Source organism: Ceratotherium simum, chromosome 11, assembly GCF_057802395.1.
Source record: "Ceratotherium simum simum isolate JZ-2026a chromosome 11, ASM5780239v1, whole genome shotgun sequence".
In the NCBI taxonomy this organism is placed as follows: Eukaryota; Metazoa; Chordata; class Mammalia; order Perissodactyla; family Rhinocerotidae; genus Ceratotherium; species Ceratotherium simum.
Window position 1 is genome coordinate 29024836 of NC_141910.1, and position 8184 is coordinate 29033019.

Consider the following 8184-nt stretch of genomic DNA (forward strand, 5'->3'; position numbering starts at 1 on the left):
TGGGTTATTTAGTTGTTTTCTGAAGGAAGACAGTCTATTGGAAGAGATATTAGTCAAATAATCACAGAAACACATGTTAAATTGCCTGGGTGGCAAGTACTAAGAAGGACGCGTATGCTATGCTATGAGAGCCTATGATAGAGAATCTCACCTAGTTTGGGGAGGGCGGAGTGAGTCAAGGAAGGCTTCTCAGAGGAAGTGAAGCTTAAACTGAAATCTGAAAGATGAGCAGGAATTCAGAGGGCAAACAGAGTAGAGAAGAGTGTCCTAGGCAGAGGATATGGCCTGACACCGTGTGCAAGGCAGGAAGCAAACCAAGGAAGATGCGTTGAAAGACGGTCAGTGTGATTGGTGTGCCAAGAGCCAGGGAGCGGGGCCTGGCTCTATTTCCCACACACTAGAGCTGGGAACTAAAATTCTTACCTGCTACAGATACATTTCTTGAGGCAGTTACCTCTGGCTGATGGAACTGTGGGTATTTTAAATTTTTTCTTTACATTTGCTATCTTTTGAAAATTTCTATGTTAAGCATTTTTATTTTTATAGCCAAGGGAGGATCAATAAGTTATTAAAAATAAAGAAATGTAAGCCAAGTCTGAAAAAGATCAAGAAATGTTATTAAACAAACAAATATAAAGAAATGTAAACCAAGTCTCCACAACAAAGATCACGTGGGGGTATTTTCAACAAAGACTTCCAAAGAGAAGAAAGCTAAGGTGTAAAACGGTTGATAAGTGGGCAGGCTGAATATAATTACCTCCAAATTAAAATATGAAATGGGTGAAGACATTTAGTTTTCTTGCCTGGGAAGTGGATTTTATACAATATAAACAAACCACATATAGCAGATGACAACTTGGTTAAGCGGAGAGGGAGCATTTTTCTTTCTCTTTTGTTCACTTTCAACACTCATTTAAAAATTGCGTGGTCATAAGGAAGCTTTACTTTGGACAAGAAATTGTTTCCAGATGTTGCTATGAGCCCCAGGCTGTGCCGTAAACACCTGGTGAGTAACTCAGGCCTCCTGACCCCACATGGAGTGGAGCAGCAATTACAGTAACTCAGGAACCCCTGCAGAAGGAGGCCAGGCCGGCAGGGCTCACTCTTAGCTGCTCTTCAAACCAGTCTTAACTTTCTGGACCTAGGGAACCCTAGACCACCAAATTAACTAATGGAGCCTTATATTCAGTGTTATTACATGGTCTGTAGGTGGTTCTCATAGCAACCCAAGAAAACTGACTTCTATACAGAAGAACTATATAACATAGATGATTTTTTCCTACTTTGCATATGGGCTAGGGATATTTTCTTTAAGTCTAGCATTTCAAAATAATTAGTTTGATTGGATTATGTTTATGGGAACTACTTTGGAATTTCTGTCCTAGTCTTACTAGCTAAAAAGAGAAATTTCCTGTGATTTTAATGCATTAAATTAACTTGCAAGAGGAATATGTTTGCATAAATTTCAATAAAAATGTAAGATTGAGACCAGAGATCACATATTATTCCTCTACCTCTGCTGATTTGATTTACTTATTTATGGTAAATGCTGATTTGAGTAAATATTAATAAATACATTTTTTGAAATGTGTTGAATGTAATGTAAGAACAAAAAAGGCCAATTCAATCAGAAACACTCATATTCAGTATTCCTCCAAAATATAAAATAGCTTTCCTTTTCTGAGTATAAAAATACTGTTTAGGGCTGGCCCCGTGGCTTAGTGGTTAAGTGCGCGCACTCCGCTGCTGGTGGCCCGGGTTCAGATCCCGGGTGCGCACCGATGCACTGCTTCTCCGGCCATGCTGAGGCCGCGTCCCACATACAGCAACTAGGAGGATGTGCAACTATGACATACAACTATCTACTGGGGCTTTGGGGGAAGAAAAAAAAAGGAGGAGGATTGGCAATAGATGTTAGCTCAGAGCCGGTCTTCCTCAGCAAAAAAAAAAAAAAGAGGAGGGTTAGCATGGATGTTAGCTCAGGGCTGATCTTCCTCCCCCCCCCAAAAAAATATATATATTGTTTAATGTTTTTTAACAAGTTGCATGAATTTATTTCTTTAAATAAATATTTTTAAATTATATTTTAAAAAGAAATACAAAAATTAAAAACATACATGTTTATTATAAAACAAAAAATCAGACCACACTTAAAGATACAGAAACCTTTAAGTCACAGGTATATACATATAGTCACGTTACATATAAAATGTGTGTGTATACTCTATATAATGCTGCTTATTTCTAATTTTATCTGATCAAGACAGAATTATATAACATATAATATTTTATAATGTTCTTTTCTTTTTTCACCCAATAGGCATCTTTCTATGTCAATAGAGGTCTACATTACTTATAATGGCTATATAGTATTCCATTTATTTATGACTCCAAATTTGGAAATGTCCAGTGTCCAATGCCTTACATGTAATACTTTGCAAATTTTCTGTGTTATTATAAATAAGGCTATGATAAATATCTACATTTCTATATCCATATATTTTTGCATAATTATTTTATTTATTCCTTAGACTAAATCCCCAGAGTCTTTGAAGTTACACAGCTTATACATTTAAATTGACAGCTATTGCCAATTGCCCTCCAGGCAGTTTTCATCAATTTACGCTATGCGAGTGTTCTATTCTCCCCATCTTCTTAGCAATTATTTGATTACCAGAGTCGAAGCTATTACCTAAGCAAACATGTTATTGCATTGTGTTTTTAAGATTTAGGAAAAATACTAGTATCGCTTTTATGTTTATTGATGTAGGATGATATATCTATATCTGTTAAATATCAACTAAATACCGTCAAGATAAAATATAAACGTCTCCTCCAGAATGTGAGGGGAAGTGCTGGAGGGCACAGGGATTTTTGTCTGCTGTGTTCATGGACGGCAGCATGGCTCCCCAGGGAAAGAAAGTGGAGCTGAGTGTATGCTCCATTAGTCTCACATTTGGTAATCAGATCTAGCTCCTCAGAATCTGAATGAGTGAAAGGGCAGAAAAAGGCCCCAAATTGCATGAAGGGAGCTCCTTTCACAGAAAACAACTCCAAGAATAGGGATGAAATGTTCCCAATTTATACCCTTAATTGATCAGATGTTGCTACCGGTTTCCCAGTTGTAGCTTTTCTTTTAATGTTGTTTTTAGTATCTTGACAATATAGATATTTAAAATATTTATGTAATCTAATCCAGGTTCTCAAAGTGTAATCCCCAGAGCAGCATCATTGTCATCACCTGGGGATTTGTTAGAAACACAGATTCTCACAGCCCACCTCACGCTTACGGGACCAGAAACTCTGGGGGTGAGGCCAGGAATCTATGCTTCAACAGCCCTCTAGGTGATTCTGATGCCCGCTCAAGTCTGGGAACCACTGGTCTAATCTAATCTATCAGTTTTTTCCCCTATGGTTTCTGGTTTTGGAATTATGACTAGAAATGTCTTCTGCACCCAAGTTGATGAATGATATCCTTTCCTTTATCTTCTAATTGTTATTTAATATTTAAATATTTAATCCATATGGAATTTCCCACCACAAGAATATAGTCTCCATCAGGACTGGAGTCTTCATCTATTTTATTTCTCTGTTTTATCCTAAAACCTTGACTGGTACATGATGGACTCTTAATATATATTTATTAATTATTGAATTAACTACTTAATTTTAGGATAAGATGAGACACATCCTTTATAAAGCTTTCCTTGAAGCAATAAATATCAGGACACTACAGTTAGCCTTTCAATTAGTCTGGGTGTTTTAAACTGACAATTGGCAATCCTAACTAGAATAAACTTAGTCAATGTGTGCTCACTGGTGGTGTACTAGGGTTGTAATCTTGGTGGCATTGCATTTTTGGCGCTGGTTCCTATAGGAGAATTTTAAAACTCAAAGGACTCCTAGTTCTGTTAAGAAAAATTATCCACAACTTGGAAATAGACAAAGAGATTACTGTTTGCCATTTCCGTGTCCTGCTGGGTTGTGTCTAGCAGGCACTCCTGGGGATTATCTGATTCTCCAGGAATGTGCACCTTTCGTTGAACTGGTATTTATTGTTTTTTAATGTACAGGTATTGTACAACTCTGAAAGGATAGATCTTAACATGTAGAAAACTGATAGTAATAGAAATGAATTTTGTCCAGTAGAAGTGCTAATGATTTTTGTCACATAGAAAAGATAACCCCAAAAGTTATAGCTTTATTGTGCTGCAGGATATTAACCAATTTTGTGTCTATATTAGCAATCTTATTGAAACATTCATTCTTCCAGCCACGTAAATACTTGGCACTCCTCAATTCTCTTTGAATGAGGCTTACCATCTTGCTGGTTCTCTCATTTATGAGTTAAATACATCTTTGGACACATGCTTACTTACATTTATTTAAGAGGTATATTTTTAAAACGTTTCAAAAATAATAGTCTAAGAGTTTAACCTTCTTGATTTTGTAATGAAGAAATTGAACACTAGAAATCTTAAGTGTCTTATTCAAAGTCTTAATAGGAGTCAGTGGAAGAGATGGGACAAGAATGTAGGAATGAGGAAGGTAGGTTGGTAAAAGGGTACAAACGTTCAGGTATAAGATGAATACAGTCTAAGTGTTAATGTATAACATGGTAACTATAGTTAATAATGTTGTATTGTATAATTGAAATTTGCTAAGAGAGTAGAACTTAAATGTTCTCACCAAAAAAAAAAAAAAAAAAGGTAAATATGTGAGATGATGGATGTGTTAACTTGATGGAGGGAATCATTTTACAACATATACGTATATCAAATCATCACATTGTACACTTTAAATATCTTACAATTTTGTCAATTATACCTCTATAAAGCTGGAAAAAATGAAACCAAAGATTTTATGGCAAAAAAAGTTTTTTAAAGAGATGTAATTGTGTATGAATAAATCAGTGAAGTGTAATCTGATGAGACTCAAGAGGAAACCCACAGAAAAGCTTCATGTAATTTGGATGCCAGTGGTAAAGTAGTAACTATTGTCATTGCTGATGAAAATCCAATGAGATATCTTTAATGAGTATTGGTATAGCTTTTATTAGAGGTTACTGGAGGTTAATGTCATGTTTTCCACTAGGAATATACCAAATTGTTACTTTTATTGTTTTCCATAAAGATAATTGTTGCCTTACTAGCAACTGCAATACTAATGGAAACACAAAGACTTACCATATGTCACAGAGTACAGATTGATATCAAATTTAAGTGAAAAAATGCTTATAATCATATGTTCAAAAGGTAAATTTCAAAGCTGGATGGGACCCTGAAGATCTTTAATTCAACATCTTCAAATATGGAAGTGGTTAAGACAGCCTTGGAATCAGACTTAAATCTAGGTCCCTTCCACCCATCACTAAGGAAGGGATCTGTACAAGTTACTTAACTTCCTCAATGATAATGCAACCCCTCTGGTTTGTTAGAATTGATGTGCAAAAATAAGACATTCCCCCAAAAAAAAAAGACATTCAACCTTGCAGGATTGAATCAAATGATGATGATAAAGCATTAAGAAGAATGACTCAGGCCGGCCCCGTGGCTTAGCGGTTAAGTGCACGCGCTCAGCTACTGGCGGCCCAGGTTTGGATCCCGGGTGCGCACCGACGCACAGCTTTTCCTGCCATGCTGAGGCGGCGTCCCACATACAGCAACTAGAAGGATGTGCAACTGTGACATACAACTATCTACTGGGGCTTTGGGGAGAAAAAGGGAAAACAAAAGGAGGAGGAGTGGCAATAGATGTTAGCTCAGAGCCAGTCTTCCTCAGCAAAAAGAGGAGGATTGGCATGGATGTTAGCTCAGGGCTGATCTTCCTCACACACAGAAAAAAAAGATGAAGAAGAATGCCTCATCCTTAGTACATCGAATGAATGATAGCTATCATCATCATCACTATTATTAAGGTTTAGTGGTTTTCCCCAAAGGCACACACTTAAAACAACTTGACCTTACCAAAATGTGAGCTCTAGATCACCAATTTTTCACTGGGAGAGGTTGTCAAATCAAAGTCAAGGAAAACTGAATCATCAGTGGGCCTCAAACTTGCTAATGTGCCAAGAACTTCTGTACAAAATATTAAATATCATAAAAGCTTTATGTGACTAGTACATAATTGGCCATGAAAAAACGATGGTTATGATTATAACTATTACTGATAATTTTAGATTGCCATGATTCAGGTTCTCAAGTCTTTTCCAGTTCTAAAATTCCTAGCACTATTTCTCTAGTGATTTATATTGCAGGGTTTTTTTGCTTTATTTTGTGAAGCCAACAAATGACAGTTGAGACAGAAAACAAAACGGATTTAAATCTTGTAATTTTGATCTGCTTTACGGCAGGCTTGATCAACTTCTCTTTGGAAGACACTTTGTTCTTGTGTTGTTCCTTATGATTTCCTCCTCCTAGAACAAGCCCACACAGACAACTGAAGCTCCTTCTAGTAGTCTCTCTGGTGTGCACTGGGCAGCAATTCACCTCTGGCTCCTCTTGCAGATCTAATTATCACCAAGAAGTATATTTGGTCTGGATATTGAAGTGACCTAGCTTCTTAAGGGAGCTTTCAGCCAAGCTCATGAAAAGCAAGAAAAAGCTTGGTAGAGGGGGTAAGTTGAAAGGCAGAATTGACAAAAGTTAAGACATTTGCGAGATAGGGAAGGAATGGCTGCAATACAGCTGCTTTTCTGTTTTCTTTTCCTACTGATCTTTGGATTCACGTTTGCTCATTGAGTGTGTTTTATAACCTGTTGTTTAACAGTTCTGAGAAATGGCTGTCACCAAGGAGATGACAATATGAAACATTATTTGTGGTTAAGTTGGCTCCTCCTGTGTCCAAACATAACCATTCCTCGGTTAATATGATCAGACTTTTTGAAGGCCAATAAAGGACATGAGATGACGTGGAAATAGGAGCCCTTCTTCGTCCCTCCCTTTTCTCAATAATTCAATCCTAAAGCCATAAGGGAAGAGCAAGGCAGGCATCCACAGATGTAGGGCAGGAATGGGGGGCTCCCGTGGCCCTGCATGGGTGTAAATTTACAGAAAAGGTTACAGGTCACAGAAAAGTTGCAAAGATAGTGGAAAGAGTTCCCAAAGGCCCTTGACCCAGTTTCCCCTAATCTTAACATTTCACATCCAGCCAGGATGAGGAGGATGTCTGCTTCAAGGGTGGACTGGCCTGGGGAGTCCAAGCTGAAGAGGGGTAAAGAGGGCTTGAGCACAGGGGAGGGGCTGGTCGCCCGATTGAGATGGGTTTCATACAGGGGAATTGCTCAAATAATTAAACATATAAGATTGATGGAAGTCAGGTTTCTCACGGCTAGAAAAGGACGTTACAAACATGGAAAGGGAAAAGAGTAGAGTGAGCCCTGTGGTGTTAAATTGGAGTTGGCAATATCAGTGGGAACTCATGGTTTTCCATGTATATAGATGGAAATGTGTGCATATGTGTGTATATATTCCCTAGCTCTGTCTGCTGAGAGGGCCTGCGATCAGCAAAACCCCAATAACAACGAACACACCTAACACCCAGAGCTTAGATTATAAATACCATTCTCCACTGAAATGAAATAGGGCTTCCATTTTTAAGAATGTATTCTAGAAAAAGAACTGGACTGGCATGCAAAGGTGTATGCCCAAGAATACTCATTGAAATATTGTTTATAAGTTAAATACTAGAAACAACCTATATATCCATCTATGTAAGTATGGCACTTACAGACAATGGAATCTTTTGTGGTCATTAAAAAGAATGATATGGACTTATGTTCATTAGCCTGGAAGATTTTCATGATATATTGTTATAAAGATAAAAAGCCACATTTATAATATGAATCTCATTTATATAAAATTGTATGTGTACACTTATTTATACATAGAGATAAATGGAATGAGGTTCACCAAAATAATAAAAGTGGTTACCTCTGGAGAGGTGGGATTTAGGATTCGATTCACTTTCTTTTTAAAAAAATAAACTTTTAATTTTGGAATAAATTTAGATTACAGAACAGTTGCAAAGATAGTGGAGAGTTCCCAGATGTCCTTTGCCCAGTTTCCTCTAACATTAACATGTTATATTAACTATGATACATTTGTAAAAATTAAGAAATTAACAGTAGGGTATTACAATTAACTAAACTGCAGACTTTATTCAGATTTCATCAGTTTTTCCACT